Source organism: Chionomys nivalis, chromosome 2 (assembly GCF_950005125.1).
Source record: "Chionomys nivalis chromosome 2, mChiNiv1.1, whole genome shotgun sequence".
NCBI classification, from domain to species: Eukaryota; Metazoa; Chordata; class Mammalia; order Rodentia; family Cricetidae; genus Chionomys; species Chionomys nivalis.
In genome coordinates, this window is record NC_080087.1 from 76123271 (window position 1) to 76142525 (window position 19255).

At 39.6% G+C, this 19255-nt stretch overlaps 1 pseudogene; it reads right to left on the minus strand.

The window, feature by feature from the left end:
* Positions 1-885: 885 nt before the first annotated feature.
* LOC130868682 (carcinoembryonic antigen-related cell adhesion molecule 3-like) lies at positions 886-17302 on the minus strand (annotated as a pseudogene).
* Between the last annotated feature and the right edge of the window lie 1953 nt (positions 17303-19255).

Sequence of the window (19255 nt, forward strand, 5' to 3'; positions counted from 1 at the left end):
AGTCCTCATGAATTGGAGAAGTTGGGGCTGTGGCTATACACAGACATATTGTGCTTCTGATCTGACACCCACAGGCTGTTTAACCTTCATTCAACCACTGTCTTTGCTATTTCTTGCTTTCTCTACAATAGGACACAAGGTAAGTTATCCTTGCCATGACTATAAGTGAAACAAATATTAGCAATGACTTCATTTAGGCCTGAGGATCTGTTAATAATCAGTGTTGCCTGCTACTATTTGCCTACAGAATAAAGTTCCCTGGGCTAGACCCAGGCAACCAGTTGCCAAGATGATCTCTATTCGTCCTATTGGGAACCCTGATCTTTCTCTGAAGTCATAAGCCCAAAAGGACTTATAACTGGTGGCCTAGGCACCTGTCCAGCTATGCTGTTCATTCTGAGTCTCAGGAAAAAGAGACACGCAGGTTTCATGTTACTTTGCCTAATCATGGTTTTCATGACAGCTACTGGCTAGTTGCAAATGCTATAGGAGTTGGAGACATAATAAAGCATTGCTTCCAGTTAGCTATTATAGGTAGTCAAATTCAAGTAATATCACAAAACTCCCTGGCGTTACCTGGAATCCACTCTGGAGCCATGGTACCATGGTGCTCACCACTCTACCAGGATTTCACGCTCTTCTCATTTTCTTCCTGCTCAAGTCCCATGACATCTTTCTCAGGGTTATGTACATGGCAAGAGCCCAGAGAGTCTGAACTGAGGGTGACAAAGGCTTCTGATGTAGTACAATTTGTGTGTCTTTCACTAAGTACCCAAATACAAATAAGAAGACACAGTGCAGAGAAGAAATAGGCACAGGCTAGACCTTACCGCCTTCTGTCTATAGAGTAGAACAAATTCCATTTTGACAAGGGGTCACAAAGCATCACTTACTGTTTACTTGGGGGTGCATAATGGCCCATTCTGATCTCAAATATGCAGTTATGGTTTGTAGGGTACAAATTCCTGTGTCTTTCTGAGTGACATCCTGGAATAGAAGAGATCTATTGGTATATATTGTTGATTTGCCAAAATATACATGTACCAGCATACTTGAATTAATGAGAATTGCATGGTTTGCTATCTTTAAGTGGCTAAGTGGAAGTACACCTTTGGGCCAAGCAAAGCTTAGAAGCTTCTCTGGCAGATTATGGTCCAGTAAAAGAACATTGTTTTTTTTTTCTCTCAGTAACCATGGGTAGCACCAACTCAATTGTGGGTTGGGAAGGGTTCTTGAAGCCTAAAATTGGGGCTAGAAGGAAATAGAAACAAACATATCAATAATGAATCCTTGTATTTGGTGGAAAAATGGGTCTCTCAGTCTTAAACAGGTATGTCCATCACTCATCCTTGGTGTGTGTGAGACAGTATGCCTATCCTACTTGTTCAAACCCAGAAACATAACCTCCATGTACTCGGTGCCATTGAACTCATGATTTCCTCTATATAAAACTTTCTCCTCATCTGTCTACATGACTCACCTTTCACCACCCTCAGATCCCTGTTCACAACCAGTGTACATCAAGGAATGTGCCTCTGATGGTCTCTTCTTGGCAGAACCTGGGTCTTCACATTCTGACTTATTTTTCATTAGTACCTTTGTAGTACCTTCTTGATGCCCTTGTTCATGTGTCTTTCAATCTACTACTAGGAATTTGTTGCCAGGGCCCAGTTTAATATTTTTGGAAAGTCCAGTGCCTATAAAAAACTCAGTGGATAAATGAATAAATGAACAAATGAAGGCACACTTCAGGTCACTGTATCTCCATGAATTAGTTTGCCAAATTCTCAGATTCCAAACAAATTATAGTTTTTATACCCCAATTTGATTTTTATGTTTATTTACTTCTTCCGGGAGATCACATGTGCATACTAATGATATATGAGTGTGAGTGTGTGTGTGTGTGTGTGTGTGTGTGTGTGAGAGAGAGAGAGAGAGAGAGAGAGAGAGAGAGAGAGGGAGGGAGGGAGTGGGGACATGCCACAGTATCCATGTGTAAGTCACAGGTCAACTTTTGTTATTTAGTTCTCTTCTCCTAGTTTGTGGGATATGGGGGTTGAATTTAGGTCATTAGGACTGACATCAAGTACCCATATCATTTAAGTTATCTCACTGGCCCAATGCAGTTTGTGTTGACTGAGGTTTTTGTCTCACCTGGTCCTACAATCATTCAGTACCAAAGAAACACACAAAAGTCTACATCAATTATAAAACTGATTGGCCCATTAGCTCAGGCATCTTATTAACTCTTATAACTTATATTAGCCCATTATTCTTCTCTGTGTTAGCCACATGGCTCAGTACCTTATTCAGAGAGGCAGTCACATCTTGCTTCCTCTGTGTCTGGGTCACAACTGTAGACTGAAACTTCCCTCTTCCCAGAATTCTCATTGCCCTGCCTCTACTTTTTGCCTGGCTACTAGCCAAATCAGTGTTTTATTAAAAATAATACAAGTGACAAGATAAAAGACCATTGTCCCACAGTACTTCTTTCCCCTTTTTTAAAAACCAAGAACTGTGAATCTAATATCCTTTGTTTAGCTTCCAAAAAGTATGCTGTAGGTTATTTATAAACACAATTTAAGTGTTTTGTGTCAGACCCTCTTAAAACTGCTGCAAAGTTTTGCAGCTAAAGCTGAGAAAGGAAGCCTCTCTAAAATGAAATGTATTTGCCTCTAGCAAACAGAGCCCTACTAAGAAAATGCTGCTATCAATAAGCTGTGGTTAATGCTATTTTTTTTTGTCTAGAATTACTTTCCAAGCTTTCTTAGGCTTTCTGTGGATGTAGTTGCCCCACATTGGGCACCATTTGTTGACTGAGGTTTCTGTCCCACCGGGTCCTGAAGTCATTCTGTCCCAAAGAAACACACAGAGGTCAACATTAATTATAAAACTGATTGGCCCATTAGCTCAAGCTTCTTATTAACTCAAATAACTTATATTAGCCCATTATTCTTGTCTATGTTAGCCATGGCTCTGTACCTTATTCAGCGAGATGGTCACATTTTGCTTCTTCTGTGTCTGGGTCACAACTGTAGACTAAAACTTACCTCTTCCAAGAATTCTCATTGCCCCACCTTCACTTTTTGCTTGGGTACTGGTCAATCAGCGTTTTATTAAAAATAATGTAAGTGAAAGGATAAAAGACCATTGTCCCATAACAAATTTGATTTTCATTTGAACAGTCATCTTGTCATATATGGAAACATTAGTCTTATGAATATAGTTGACAAGGTGATTAACTTGGTTAAAGAAGAATCTAATATTTCTCCTTCCCCCTTAATATTTCCTGCCCATAAAGAGCTTCCTGCCGGTAAGCCTCTGTCTCCCTTGTTGTATCTTCTTCTCTCCAGCAAAAAGAGAAGCCCCAACTCTCCTTTCAGGCCCTTATCCTCTTCAGGAGACTCTAAGTCATTTCTGAGAGAACCCCTCCATCACAGGATAGGGGTGGCCTAGGTATGTGTAACAAAAGTTCCTGCCAATTTGTGAGTCATTTGAATAGAGATGTGAAGGGTGGCTCCATGGCCTTTGCTGTCTGCTATGTTCTTCCTCCCTGAAGAATTAGCTCCAGCACTTCCCCCAAACCTTGCTGTTCTGGTGTCAGATCTGCTGTCCTTCCTCCCTCTGATTTGAGTCTAGGATAGAGTTCTGGTGCCAGGGTCACTGAAGGTCCCATTGTTTCCTCATCTTTCCCCAAACCTAGGTCTATGATTGTGGTGAGAGTCTGTGCTGAGGCTGACATTCTTGATTGAGTTACCTAGTACAAATTCTCTCTGGAGTCAGGTGAGCGATTCTGATCTATGGGAGTTTGTCTCCACAATGCATATGTGGAGCTCAATCCTAAAGTCACAACATGAGAAAAGAATGTAGATGGGAGGTAGATTTATTCAGCCTTGACAGTCCTGTGTATGTACAATGAAATGAACCCATCCATCTCCAGAGGTTAAAAAGAATGACTTAAAATGTACAAAAAACTCCACACATGTTATTTAAGATATGAAATGTGTGGTTCATAGGATGTAGAACCATGAGTCATTCCTGGTGACATCTTGATCAGGAGAGATCCATTATTGAATGCTGTCTCTCTACCACTGTGTGCAGGCCCCAACATACATGAGCTGGTAGCTACCACATATCTTGAAATTTCATGGCTCTTGAGTACCATCACTCCTGTGAACCGGAAAAGACTTGAACATTTTCAGGCATATTATGCATAAACAAAAGAACATTATCTCCTTCAGCAGAAATGGGTGGTCCTGATTCAATGGTGAGCTGGGCAACAGTAGAAGGCAGCCGGTAGGTTAAGAGGGAGGCTAGTAGAAAAGAGAGAAATCAATGAACATTGGGGCCTCTGCATTTGCTGAAAAGATGGAGCCTGTGTCCTGAGCACACATGCTTATCAGTGAGCCTAGCTAGGTGTGTGAAAGTGGGATCACCATACTTGGAGGAGGTGAATAACATGATCTCTACTCCCTCAGTGACCCTGAATCTATTGCTTTGCCCATATGGAATTCTCCCCTAAGGTATCTGAAGGACTCACTTCAGTCTCCTGCTCATATTAGAGTGTATTGGCTGAGGTAATGTCACTCCTCAACTACTTATCTAGAGGTTCTGTGCACTCACTTTCTTTCCCTTTTTCTTTTCTCTGTCCCCTCTTTGTTTGCAGTTCTCTGACTACTGTTGTATAATAATCTTTTTTACACACTGTGAAGATTTGTCACTCAGATTGGTTTAATAAAAAGCCCAAATGTCCAATGACTAGGCAGGATTTTCAGAGTAGAGAAGATGCTGGAAAGAAGGGCAGAGGTAAAGACAGTCTACAGTCAGAGGCAGAGGAAACAGGAAAACAGTACGGGCAGTATAGAGTAAAAGTAATAAAGTCACAAGGCAAAAAGTAAATAATAAAAATTGGTAATATAAGAGATAGTTAGAAACAAATCTATCAGCTGAGCTTTCTTAATCAATAATAAGTGTTTATGTTGTTCATTTTGGAGCAAGCTGCCTGGACAGAAAAATCCAATTACAAATGGTGTCCAACATCTGATCTTATGTATATCTACATAAGACCCAAGAAAGCTTAAATAAAGATTCTAAATACACAAAACAGAGCCAAATGTATCTTTCTATTCTCATGTCTCCCATACCAGTTGCAGTATAGAGACACATCTCCAAGCAGCTGCCTGCATGCTTGAGCCATCAGGGTGCCATGTGCTAAGACAAATGACAGGTTTAAAGTTTTGTTCATAAAAGGCTACAGATATGCAGTAAAACATGTTCAGATGGAAAAATCTAAACATGTTAACAATGTGCATAGGTTTAAGAAAAAATGGGGATAGACAGTCATATAAAAATAAATACTTTAAAAATAGTAAAGTCTTTAAAGAAAGAGTAAGGTAATAAAAGTAAGTTCTGTAAGGATAGAAAATACACAGGGAGTTTGGATCCTATATGAAGTCTTGTCAACTTTGAAGTATTTACTGCTAGAGTACAAAAAATAATAGATGCTGAGAGACATTGGGTTATGGATACCACTAAATTAAGCCAGCCTATATATTTTAAAAAATGTCTTAACTTCAAAATGAAAGTAGGATAAGGTGTTGTATTGGGGGAGAGGTTATGCTTTGTTTCCATGGGATATAAAAGACTGTGGATGCTTCCAGATTAATAGAGATCAGATATGACTGCAAGAGTATTTTGGCTATAGACATGGGGGAGCAAGCCAAAAAATACTAAAGAACGGGTGACATGTAAACTGATACTTGAAACGGGAACATATCTGAGATGAAATGAAACATGATAAATCTTATTGTATATGGAGTTCTCGTGACTTACTATTACATGTCAACCCTTCACATGGCATGAATAAAGATATATATTACAGTTTGATTATACGGTCCAAGCAGACTTATAAAGTTGACAGATGATTTTACCTGCTCAAATATAAGGCAAAAATTTTTCTCTAACTGACTTGTACACACCACACATTCCATACTTCTGTTAACCCAGATATGTATGCTACCTTTGAAAGTTTATGTGTTCTTAGAGCAACAGGATGAGATGCCAATGAAAACAAGGGACCCATTTGATCCAGCATCTCAGAGTGCCTCTATCATAATTTCATCAGAGATCTGTATCCAGACAACTTCAAGACTGCTGGCTGAGATGATCCAGTCTCACAGAATACTCCAGTCAGAACTTCAGGTAAACCTTACATTTTTCCATTGCAGAGAGACTAGACAACAAATAATATAGCTAACTCTCCCAGGAATTGACCATTGTCCTAATTTTCCCAGGGTCCCCTAGAGACTCCAGTGCCCCCAGACAACAGAAAACAGTCTAGAGAACATGATGACCACATTCCTAAGATGCAGGGTGTATGGCTTTTGGTCATTTGAAAAATTATAGATGTTTGTCATCATTTAGAGGAGTTGGCTACAAGTAGTTTTTGGTCATGGTCAGGAAATAATGCTAAACAAAGGAATTAGATTCAAGGATTTCTTTGTCAAGGAAAAAAAGGGAGATATAGTATAAAATGATGAGATAAAGGGTAGATCTCTGAGTCTACTTTAAATAATCACTAGTCTCAAAATTTTACATTTATACAGACTTTTGCATATTGATACAAATTTAAGACTATTTTGATTAGACTGTATATATGTTTCTATTCTTGTTTAAGGTATTGTACCTACACAGCCTGTTAAAAATTGTTTTTAAAGTTTTAGTCCTTATAAGTTATTTAGGATAATAAATACAGGTTAAGAATAATCTATAACTATCAAACTTATAGTCCTGTTAGGTATGCTTTCAAGAACACACAGAGATATATTTTGGATAAATAGGTGATCTTCAAATACTTCAAAGTTCCTAAAGAATATGACATTTAAAATGTTTCAATAACATAATGCTGTCTTCTGCCTGGGGAATTATACTCTGGGAAAGCTGTCTTTACCACATGGTAAATGACAGGACATGGAATTACACAGGCCCTTTTGGCAGAATAATATGTTCAGAGATCCAAGATGCAGCCATCAGGCCAGAGAAGGTTTATGGAAGTGACCTCTGGGGCTTTGGGTGTGGGGATGAAAGCCTAGTTTCAAGTTGGCTAATCAAAATATACAAAGGTAAATGCATAAATAACAATTTTTTGAATAAAAAATGTGGAAATTTGAAAGTCTCTATAAGTAAAAGACAGAAAGGAGTAAAAATGACATGCTTAGGATGGTTAAGAAAATATAGAGTAGTAGAAACAAACACAAAATACAAATAATTATAATTACAAAGTAATTGACTAAAATTTTATATAAAAGACAAAGGTTACTACAAATGTTTAAAGAAAAATGAAAGTGAATGATGCTGATTATCATAGTTACATTTTAATTTTCTTTTATTTATTTGTTTTAGGGACTATTGAATGCCTGTGTGTGAACACATGGCCAAAAGGACATCAGGTATATTTCTCTGATACTCTTGATTATTCTTTAAAACTACATTACTTATTGAATCTAAAACTAAGATGGCAACTGGGCATCCCTGGCAATCCTCCTGTCTCTGCCTCCCACACAGCACTGAGTTTCAGGAACATGTGAGGTCACATTTGGTGTTCTGTGTAGGTGCTGCAATCCTAACTCAGGTCCTCAAGTTGGAGCTCCTAGAAATGGAGTTGCAAGCAATTGTGAGCCACAAAGTGGGTGCTGGAACCAAATCTGGGACCTCTGCAAGAGGAATGAATGAGTGCCCTTTACCAATGAACCGTGTCTCTAGCTCCTGGGATGTCTTCTTGTGACTGACAGATCACTTAGTTTATTTATATCAATATCACCAATCACAAGAGTAACATGTTCTACAATGTTAAGCAGAGAAGTAGGGACTCCATTACAACCGTATTATACTACCACTGTGTATATGGTTACAGTGAGACTAGATGTGATGACTAGCTTTAATTGCCAACTTGATAATCTACAAACAACTGGCAAGAGAGTCTCAAGAAGTGTTGTCTGTGTTTGAGTTGACCTGTGGGTTACATCTGTGGGGATTGTCTTAATTAAGCTAATGGATGTAGGAAGCCCAATTCACTATGGGCAGCACCACAACCTAGGCAAGTGGTCCTGAACTGTATAAGAGTGAAAAAATCAAGCTGAGCACAGGCAAGCAAGTGGACATGGGTGCATGCATTTCTCTCTGCTCTTGACTGTGATTGTGATGTGACCAGCTGTGTTAAGTTTCTGCCTCATTAACTTCTGTGCAATAATGGACTGCAATTTGGAACTGTAAACTGAAAAAAAAAAAAAAAACCCTTTCTTTCCCTAGTTGATTTTTGCCAGGGTATTTGATCATAGCAACATAAGCAGAACTAGCACACAGGTCTTCCAAATCCTTGCCAATTAATTCCATTTCAGAGCAAACCACCACTTAGCTATTCTAGTACCTAGACTGCAGCAAAGCAAGCAACTCTTTCTATTTTGGGGGTGTGTTTTGTGTAGTCTGAGGCCAAAGTCAATTCTGCTGCTTTAACACTAGGTAGTGCTCTGAACCCAGGTTTGCATAAATTCTAAAGCCTCTATAAAATGAGGTCTTGTTAAGCAGGGAATTGGAGAGGGGATGGAGAAATTGCAGGTGTCTTGGTCATCCAGGGCTCCATGAGTAATCGCTAAAAAACAATTTATCTCATGCTCTTCCAGGTTGAGGGAATATGTCAATTTTTACATCTCTCCCCAAAAGTACCATGAGACAGTGTTTCATCAATGAAATGTCGTTATGCAGCACACAGTGATTGTGCTACCATTTAGGTCGATTGTGGTCAAATCTAGATGATGATTTACTATAGAGTTCCTCCAGCAGTTCTTCATTTCCTTACAGTGTCATAATACGCTATTGGGAAGAGAAGATGCCTGTATGACCCTTAAGGAGATAGCTGACTCTTTAAGGAGATGTCACTGTGATTTATCTAACACAAGCTGAGGAGGCCCTGGAATCTGACAGGAGGGTGTGATAGAGTTTGACAAAGACTTTCTCCCCAGATTTCTGGAATTAGCACTTTTGTCAGCTCAATAGCAGAAACAGAACTCCAGTGAGTGTGATCAGGAGTCATGTAGGGCAGGCCAGAGTGGACATGCTAGATTCAGGCTTGCTTTCCTTATTGTTACTGTGTGTGTGTGTGTGTGTGTGTGTGTGTGTGTGAGAGAGAGAGAGAGAGAGAGAGAGAGAGAGAGAGAGAGAGAGAGAGAGATCAGATTTCTGTATAATAGAGACTGGCCTCAAATTCCTAATCCTTGTGGCATGGTGGTGGCATGAACATACAAACACACATACAAACACACACATTCACAAGCAACTAGAAACATTTTTTCGGGGAACAAGGTTCTCACTGTGTAGCCATGACTGGCATTTGATGCCAGCATTTAGGAGGCAGAGGCAGTCAGATCTCTGTGAACTTAAGGCCAGACTGATCTACTCAATAAGTTCCAGGCCATCCAGGGCTATACAATGATAGCTTCTTTTAAAACAAGATCAAAAATAAAAGAATATCAAAATTAAAAGAAGAAGCTGGACAGTGGTAGCATGTCTTTAATCTCAGCACTCAAGAGGCAGAAGCAAGTGGATCTGTGAGTTTTAGGCCAGCCTGTTCTACAGAACTAGTTCCAGGACAGCCAGGGCTACACAAGAAACCCTTTCTCCTAAATGAAAAACTAAATGAAGGAAGGAAGGAAGGAAGGAAGGAAGGAAGGAAGGAAGGAAGGAAGGAAGGAAGGAAGGAAGGAAGAGGAAAAGGATGAAGAGGAAGAAGAGGAAGAAAGCAATCAGGAGGAGGGCAGGGGAGTTTATTGGGAAGAACAGGAGTGGGAGAGCATTAAGAGAGGATACTAAAGAAGAAATTTATTTAATAATGTACATCACACAAATGTATTAAATTGTCAAAGAATAAGTAAAATGTTAACAACAACAACAAATTGAGGAAAGCTCTGGTTCTTGGAGCACAGTTGGAAAAAGGTGGAGCACTTAGTATCCCTATGTCTGTTAAGAAACTTAAGTGACCCAGAGGCTCTGCCAGCCTTTCATTCCTCTGCTAAGGCAGTGAAAAATGGGCTGGTCCAAAACAAAAGCCACTAGCACAGATCTGAAAGCAAATCATGTTTACAGAGTTTTTATAAGACACAGCCCCCCGCCGGGAAGTCAAGGACTTTGCTGCTTGTAGAATTGGGGATTGCAAGGAAAAGTCAGGCTTAGGTGACACTACTCTGGGTACTGTTTTACTCTCCTTACCTCTGAGACTTCCTCCCTTTCTTCTTTCCTCTCTCCCCACACTCCCTTCTTCCCTTCCTTCCTTCCTTCCTTCCTTCCTTCCTTCCTTCCTTCCTTCCTTCCTTCCTTCCTTCCTTCCTCTCTCCCTCCCTCCCTCCTTCCTTCCCTCTTTCCCTTCTTCCCTCCCCCTCTGTCTCTATTACTCTTTCTTTTCTTCCTTCTTCCTCTTCTTCTTGCATATTTATCTTATTTTTGATTATGTTTATCTGAGTGTGGGTGTCTACAGGTGCCAAAAGCATTGGATCCCCCCTGAAGCTGGAGTTACTTATGGAAAGCTATCCATCTAGGTGCTGGAAACCGAATTTGGACCTTTGGAAGATCAGTATATGCTCTTAATTGCTGAGCCATCTCTCCAGCCCTGAAACTTAGTTTTCTTACCTATACAATGGTGATAACAGGAATTGCTGATACTGAGCACAGCAGTCTCAGGACTCTGGATGCTAAGATAAGAGGATTATGAGTTTGCAGGAAATCTGAGCTATGTAGCAAGACCTGGTCTCACAAAACCAAACCAAACAACAGAAGACTCCCAGTAATAATAGACACAGGTTGTGACAGTTGCTCTTGATGTACTGAAAGAAAGGGGGAAAAAGGCAAATTCTGTCTTGAAAGTATAACAATGCAAGAAACACTTATGTTGTCATTGCGGAATGAAAACTAGACACAGAGCTTAATTGAGTGAGTTGAAGAATTACAGTGGAAGATAAGGTTACATTTCATTATTCTTTTTACTTTTAAAATTCCATCTATTTATTATGTTCCTCCATTTACTTTATTTTAAAGATTTATTTATTTATTTATTGAGACAGGGTCTCTCTATGTAACTCTGTCTACTCTGGAACTTACTATGTAGAGAAGGTTGGCCTTAAACTCATGGGGATCCTCCTGCCCTTGCCTCCAGAGTGCTGGTATTAGAGATGTGCATCACCACCCGCAGTTCAGAGATAATTAATGTATATTTTATGCATATATGTGTTTTGTCTTCAATGTATGTAAGTGTCCATAGAGACCAGAAGAGGGTATTGGATCCCATAGTACTAGAGTTACAGATAGTTGGTGCTGAGAACCGAACCTGGGTCATCTAAAAGAGCAGCCAGTGCTCTTTAACCAATGAGCTATCTCCCCAGCCTGTTTTTGTTTTTGTTGATCCTCTTCCCTAATCCCCTTATCCCCTCCTACTGGCTCCCTTTTTGCCCCCATTACTCCTCAGTGCCTTCTTTTTCATTTTTTTTCCTTTTTCCTCTCTAACTATTCCTTAAGATCTCTTATACTTTTCATTGTTTATTTTCTAGGTTCATGGCCTATAACAGTCCAACAGATAAATGAAAATTAAAGTCTAGGATACGAGCTAGTATTTGTCTTTGAGGGTCTGGAATGTTTTTGCTTTATGTGATAATTTTCAGTTATACTCATTTTCTGCAAATTTCATGATTTTAAAAAAATTATATTTAGACAAAATCCACTACATTTATCTAAACTGTCTATTACATTGATTTATATATTTGTGCATGTGTATGTGTGCATGTGTGTGTGTATGTGTGTGGGCACATATGTTACGTGTTACGTAACACATGTGGTAGTCAGAGGGCAACCTATTGGGGCTATGTCTCTTTTTCTACCATTCAGGTCCCAGGATTGGAACTCAGGTCGTCAGGCTTGGTGTCAAGTGCCCTTACCAGCTGAGCCAACTTATTGGCCCAGTCAGTAATCTCAACAGCTCAGGTTTTGCCAAGGAGACATTTAAAACTTACCATCACATCTTGTCACTTAGATATAATTTTACCAGCATCCCATGGCACCTTGATCATGTGTGGGAAAGACCCTCTCAGTTTGAGGACCCTGACAGGACTGCAGGACTCTCCCCAGACTCTGGAATTTCTGATTCGCATGTGCTGAGCAGTCTGGGCATGAGGCTAGCCTTCTGAAACAATCTGACCATCCAAGTCTGGACACCTCTCTTTACTGACGCTGGCCTTCTCAAATCCTCAGCTGTTTTCTTAGCCAGGATTCTCTGTTGAGTCCCATTGAGTTTTCAATATTTCCTATACTTCTCTGTTTTCTGTGGGGATAAAAATATCTATTATCTGTGCTCAGGGATCTGCCCTAAATGGGATGTACATATCACTTCTCTCACCAAAGGACTCAGGGGTCGCCACAGAAGAGGGGACAGAAAGATGGTACATAGAGAGGTGGTTGGTAGCACGAGGAAGCTGTTTTGGCCACACTCAACAAGGCAGTTACACTTATGAACTCACCATGGTTGTGACAGCACACATAAGACCTGACCAAGCTTAAGCTACACAAACAAACACAGAGGCACAGAAGTCCAACCAGTCACTGAGGAACTATTGGCGTAACATAGCATCTGGGAAAGCTGACAAACTTAAAAATTCCACTGTAAGTATGTAGTAGGAGTTTTCATAAGGCTTCAAGATCCTACCTGCACAGACTTGCCATGGGAAGCCAAAGAATGGGGATGTTAGAGCCAACCATAAGAACTACCAAGGGAAAGAGCCGTTTGGCAAGAGAGCTTGGGTAGCTCTCCAAATGAACAAGTCTGAGAATTTAGAACTGACTATGGAAAGCCCAGGTGACAGCACTCCATGAGGAAGTTTGCCCTACTGCCCCAACCCTTTGTGAGCTGACCAGTGAGAGAGTGGGTGACACAGAGGAGAATATCAGTTACCCACTGGCATCCATTTCCGGACAATTAGGGAGCTACATTCTAAAAACATTCATTTAACAATTTCTTTTTTTTTTTAAGATTTATTTATTTATTCATTCATTATGTATACATTATTTTGCCTGCATGTATGCGCACATGCCCGAAGAGGGCGCCAGATCTCATTACAGATGGTTGTGAGCCACCATATGGTTGCTGGGAATTGAACTCAGGACCTCTGGAAGAACAGCCGGTGCTCTTAACCACTGAGCCATCTCTCCAGCCCCCATTTAACAATTTCTATATAACTTATTCAGTACAAAACTACATAGCTAATTTAATGCTAGCGAATTAGAGAGAGATTTTATTTTACCTATATCATATTTTCTTTGTCCTTTTAAAAGTTAAGAGTTAAAAAAATATCATTCAAATACTCTTCCTAGTTACTCAAATCGGATAGACTAAACTGAGTAGCACATTCATTATTTACCTAGACGACTGACTAAATGCAAGAAATGTAGCAAGTTTCGGGAACATGAAGATATTCTGTTAAAAAACAAGAATTTCAGCCAAGCGGTGGTTGTGCACGCCTTTAATCCCAGCATTCAGGAGACAGAGGCAGGCGGATCTCTGTGAGTTCAAGGCCAGCCTGGTCTACAAAGAGCTAGTTCCAGGACAGGCTCCAAAGCTAAAGAGAAACCCTGTCTCAAAACACCAAAACAAAAAACAAAAAACAAAACAAAACAAAAAAAAAAACAAGAATTTCTTCTGCTTTTGGCCCCCATCTCCTTCCACTCAAAAACCATATAGTTCTTCCATCCTTACGTTTCTGTTCCCTCTTACAGTATCTGCTAATATGTTCTATAATGGGACCACCTCTGTGCTTCTTGGCTTCTGCCACCTACCTATGCCAGGATTTTTAAGGTGGTCAGCTGACACAGGTTCCTAAAAGTGTTTTATTTGTCTGTCTGTTAGAATAATGTGGCCACTATATGTCTGTGTGAGAACCTATGCTTAGGGCCAACACTGGCTTTGCTAAGTGTGTTCCTGGTTTAGAGAAGAAATTGTGTTTATTTTCCATACATCAAGGGAAAACATTTGGTTGACCTAGCCCTCAACAGAGGACAATACAAAAGCAGCAAAATGACAAGAATTAATATACAAATTTCAATAACAACTCTCAATGTAATGGTCTCGATTCCACAATCCAAAGTAACAGACAAGAAGAATGAATAATGACAAGGGGCCTATAATTGTGCTTTCTATAAGAAACACAACACTATCAAAAACAAAGGGCACTTTAGACAGACAGGCTGGAAGAAATGTACGCCAAACGTACGACTGGAACTAGGAAGTAAGCAGGTGAGGCTATTCTAACAGCTGACAACAAGACATCAAATCTGACCTAATCAGAGCCACTCCACAGGAACCAAGAAAACAGACATTGAAATTATAAACATATGTAAGTTAATGGTTGGTACTGTCAACTTCAGAAAACACGTGGGCTATGGTTGTCAGAGTCCCAAGGTCTCTGATGTCCTTGAGGTCATCTGTGTTCCCTGTGTAACACTGCTTGATTAGCTTCCCAGTGACTCTGTCTCATTGTGTAACACTTTTTTGTTGGCTCCATCTTATTTTTCCTGTCAGGAAAGACTGTATATAAGATTCTGTACTTTTTACAAAGCTTCTCTGGCATAAGACATAGTTTAAGCAAGATCTCCTGACTGGTTTTTTTTTTTTTTAATTTATTTTCTTTATCTTCTCATCTCCTGACCCTTCCTCTTAGAATCCTGTCATCAAAGAGGGACTTGCTAGTCCAGGTAATTTTCATGGAACTTTTTAAATTAACAATCATGATAGATTTTACTTTCCCTCCTGTGGCCTCTTGGGTGTATTTCATCTTCTCTTCAGTTCAAAGTGTTTCTTCTATTATCTTCTGTAGAGTTAGCTTAGTGGCCATAAATCTTTTAGTTTGTTTTTATTGTTCCTCAATATGATAGATTGTTTATTGAGTGTCATAGTGGGTGGCAGATGTAACCTTTCAGAACTTGTGATAAATCTTTCCCAGGTCTTTTGGACTTACAGTTTTCTATTGAATAATGTTATCCTGATTGGCCTGCTTCCATGTAAGATGTGGCTCTTCTCTCCCACAGCATATATGTTTTCTATTGTAGGTGTCTGTGTTTTTGAGTATATGATATGCAGGCCCTGTCTATTTGGTGTTCTGTCTGCCTCTTGTAGCTCAATGGGCATGACCATCTCCATATATGAAGATTTTCTTCTATGATTTTGTTGCTGAATGGTCATGACTGCCTACAGATGTGAAGATTTTCTTCTATGATTTTGTTAGTCGTACTTCCTATGCCTGTAACATGAAACTCTTCTTGCATGCCAACTATTTGTAGATTTAGTCTTTCACTGATGTACCAAACCCTTCCCAGGTTTCATTCCCATCTTCTCTTTAGTTTCACTGACCTCGATAGAATGATTCAGTTTCTGCACATTTTCTTTAAGCTTTGACATCTAGCTCTTCACTCTATCTGCTCTGTTGTTGAGGCTTTCCACTGAACCAACTGAGTTTTCATTTCAAGCATTGTGTCAGTTTCCTTCTTCAGTGACTTGGACTGAGTTCTGTTTCCCTAACTTGCACTGACTTCTTTTAGTCAGCTTCTTGTTTTTCTCTTGGAGAACATTTATGTCTTCATCAAACGTACTTATAATTATATTTTTGAATTCTTTGGAAAGTCTTCTAAGTCAATATCATTGGAGGTCATTTTGACAGGATTGATAATATTTAGAGAAAATGAAACACTGTTTTGAGGGCTTGTGTTTTCATGTTTTTATTTCTGTCTTGGGATTTAGCATCTGAAGTTAGTTTAATGGTTGGGTTCCTTCCTTCCTTCCTTCCTTCCTTCCTTCCTTCCTTCCTTCCTTCCTTCCTTCCTTCCTTCCTTCCTTCCTTCTTTCCTTCCTTCCTTCCTTCCTTCCTTCCTTCCTTTCTTCCTTGTCATTTTTCTATGGAGGTGTTTACAATGTTTAAAAGAGGACAAAGCCACACACACACACACACACAGAGAGAGAGAGAGAGAGAGAGAGAGAGAGAGAGAGAGAGAGAGAGAGAGAGAGAGAAATTGACCTATCTTGAGGACTTGAGATAAAGGAATAGGGAATAGCCACAATCATGGAGCCTTAGTTTACCTTCCATAGCATCTAGTGAAAGGAGACCAAAGAAGGTAGCTGTGGAAGGCAGTAGGGCCAGAGACCAACAAGTTGAAGGGTGCAGTTAGCAGGAGGCCCAGCTCAGGCTGGGAAGTACATGGGGAATGGTGCTTCCAGCCCTCTGTAGCTAGAAAAACATTTCATCAAATTAAAAAAATCACTGAGTTTGAGAGCCTGAGGCCAGATTATGGACTGACCTCTGGAGCTATGTACATGTCATTTGAGAATGCTATAGAGCCTGGAGTTCCAGGAGTGTGCTTTATACCCACTAAGTAGCATCCCTCCAGCAGCATGAATGATACTTAGGAGGCCTTGAAAGCAGAGCGGCAAGTCCTCCACCGTGACCAATCTCAAAGCTGGGATTGCTTTCCAAGATTGGCTGTTCATCCCCCACCATGTGCATAACTGGTAGAATCAGATTTTCGAAGACCCAGAATTGAGTTGCTCAAACATCTCAATTTATTTTCTTTTGACCCTAAGATTGTCATTTTTTAAAATTACTCTTAGAAATATGCTTATTTATTACTAATTAGAATCTGGACTTTATCTTAGGTTAAAAATTAGGCTTTTAAAAAGTATCTTATTTTTCATGTGTATGGGTGTTTTGCCTGCATGTATGACTGCCCACAACATATGTACCTGGTGCATACAAAGGTTAGAAGTTGCTATATCCTGTAGAATTGGAGTTCCATCATGTGGATGTTGGGAGTCAAACATAGGTCCTGTACAAAAGCAGCAAGTGCTCTTAACCACTGAGATGTCTCTCCAGACCAAAGAAATACTCATATGTTACTTTTTCTTTTTTATTCCCTTTAAAGTTTTTTTTTTATCTAGTTTTGTCTTTGATTTTTTAATTATTGGGAAATCTGTTTTTTTCTTTTGTTTCCTTTTTTACTGATTTCTAATTTTTTGATCTATTGTCTTCCTCTTCATAATGTTCTCCCCAAACTCTTTGCTTTTATTCATTTAACATTGCTTGCTATGCTTTTATTGTCCCTGCTTCCTTCATTTCAGTGAGTTACAATTCATCGGCTTACCCTGAATAATTTGTAATGGCACAGCACATTCTATGATAGTTTTTCCATTTTCAGGCTTGTGCTCATTGATAATTTGTTTGTTCATAACTGTAATGAATCTTGCATGGCTCTTTTTTATTTGTTTGTTTGTTTGTTTATTTTTCAAAATTGGGTTCCTCTGTGTAGCCTTGGATGTCTTGGGACTCACTCTGTAGACCAGGATGCTCTCAAACATACAGAGATCTGTCTGCCTCTACCTCCAAGTATGAGAATTAAAGGCATGCACCACCACTGCCCAGCTCTTGCATGACTCTTGATGTTGCTACTGTTATGCCTCTTCCGAAAACCGAGATTTTAGAGTAGTTGTTCTGTAAGAATATCCCCAAATGAAACCAGAAGACAGATATAAATTAGTAAATGAGTGGATTGCAACACAGACACACAGTAAATATGAAAAAGCTAGTCTCTTCCAGAGAAGTCACAATTTCTCAACTGCTGAATTCCAAGACTCTAGAATGGATCCTGAAACTGATCCTAGGGTCTAGTTGTTGACCTGATTGGCTTTTGCCCACTTTGTCTCTTTCCTCCTAAGAGCCTGGAAGAGAGTCCAGGATGGGCACTAGGGAACAGAGAACCTCTACAGCTCACGTGGAGCCCCGGGATGGGTGGGAGACTAGAGCAATGTTTCAGTAGGACTTTTATCTGAATGCAGATGTAACTCAGGATCACAAGGAAGGCAGCAAGACAACACACCTAGCTGAGTACCCAAAACAGTTACTGTGGTATAATGAAACCAGGACCTCCCTCCTTCAGCATTTACTCTGTAACTACTGATGTGATAAGCCACGGACCTGTTTAGATATATCAACAGCTAAAGGTCACTGAATAAAAGGATGAAGAACCTAGAAAAACAGCCTTACACATGGAGGATTTCTTCTTGCTCATTCGCCCATACTGTGGTGGTTGCTCTATTACATCTTCACTATGGTTCCCTCCTGAAGTTATGACCATCAGTCTGTACTCAGCTGGGTGCCTTCAGTCTCTAGTTCCTGTCACCCCCTGCTGGGTACCAAGGTTGGAGGGGAGATTTCTTTTTGTTTCCTGAGTCACTTCCTTGTTATTCCATTCCCCTACCTTGTTAAGTGTTTCATCTCCTCTTTATAATTTTGGACTATGGCTTCTTTGGTTTTGTGGCTGTGAGGGTTTGGAGGGAGGAAAGGGAAGGTGGAAATGATGTTAGAATATTATAATCTCAAAAATAAAGGAAATGATTTCCAAAATTAAAATAAAAAAATTGTTGTGATGAATCTTTCTGACCATGGGAAAGTTTAAAAAGAGCATTTATGAATCTGAGCTTTCTTTAAAAGCCATTCCATGAATTTACCTATGCTTTCTGCTATGGCTCATTTTGTAAGATTGTCCATACTTATTTTTGTTTCGTTATTTAAGTGTTTTAGGATTTTCCATATGATATTTCTTTGAACCACTGGTATGTAAGTTTGTATTGTTTTTGTTGGTATGACTTAACTATTGCGTAATTGATACATGTATCAAAATATCAATTGTACTCCATTAATGCATATTTTTTAAAGTCTTATTTTTAAATCATGTGTATTTGTGTATGTCTCTCTGTGTGAATGTGTTTAAACCTCTAGTGCCTATGTTATCTAGTACAGGATGTTGGATCCCCCAGAGCTATAGATGCAGGTGGCTTTGAGCTACTGAACATGAGTACTGAAAGCCCAATTCAAGTCCACTGCAAGAGCATTCTCTTTTATAGCCACTAAACTGTCTCCAGCCCCTAATATGGGTAATTTCTAATTTTCTGTGAAAGAAAAAAATTGACAAGCCTAATCCTTAATTTCTCTATTCTTGTGGCTTTTGTGGTTTAACATTGCTGTTGATTTCTGGCTACATTTCACCTTGTTCATCAGAGCTACTCTGGTTAACCTAATATTTACAAACTGGTTGAAGATTCTATACCCTAACAAAAGTCTTATCACAAAGGATGTTCAAGGCATGCTTCAGCAGGACGTGTACTCTCTGCTACTGAGCAGAA